Source organism: Strix uralensis, chromosome 1, assembly GCF_047716275.1.
Source record: "Strix uralensis isolate ZFMK-TIS-50842 chromosome 1, bStrUra1, whole genome shotgun sequence".
NCBI classification, from domain to species: Eukaryota; Metazoa; Chordata; class Aves; order Strigiformes; family Strigidae; genus Strix; species Strix uralensis.
In genome coordinates, this window is record NC_133972.1 from 72,245,091 (window position 1) to 72,245,773 (window position 683).

Below are 683 nucleotides of genomic sequence, written 5' to 3' on the forward strand. Positions count from 1 at the left end.
CTTTGCCAGCTTAACATACCAATGCACAAGCATTACCTAGAGTGACTTGCCAAAAAACGCTTGCACACCAGGGCTGGAGATAATACCTGCCTACTTAAGCTAAAAATGTTAGTATCTAGTAGACAGGTAAACAGTATCTCAAGAGTTTATGACTGAGAGGATAGGCAGCAGGGATCAAACAACACTGTTTAAAGGGTAACATAAGAAAATAAGATTAATATTGGCCATGACTAAGTCGGGTTGCAAATTAGAAGACAGTTTCTGAGGCTTCAAAACTGTAGTAATTAAATTGAAAAAGCTTCCAAAAATCTATTTTAAATCTTAATAAATGAAGTAAAGAATGATGAAGTAATTGTATCCTGAAAGCAGGGAAGGGCACTCTGATCTATAAAGCCTGTATCTTGTGGCAAAATGTTTGCTTTGGCATAAAAGATTTGCATACAAAATGACTGATGGCATATTAGTATGTCAAAGTAGTTTCATCTATTTGATTTAGATTCAAGGGACTGTAATTGGGGTAACCAGAACCTTACACCTCTGCATCCACATGTTGATAAGAAGTGTCTTTTTTTTCCCAGTGCTAAAGCTGGCAGAACAAAAAATTCTGTGCAAATCTGAGAGACTCGACTTAATGTGGCTGCTGTCAGTTTGTCAATTCAATGTTGAATAATCACAAAATCCAG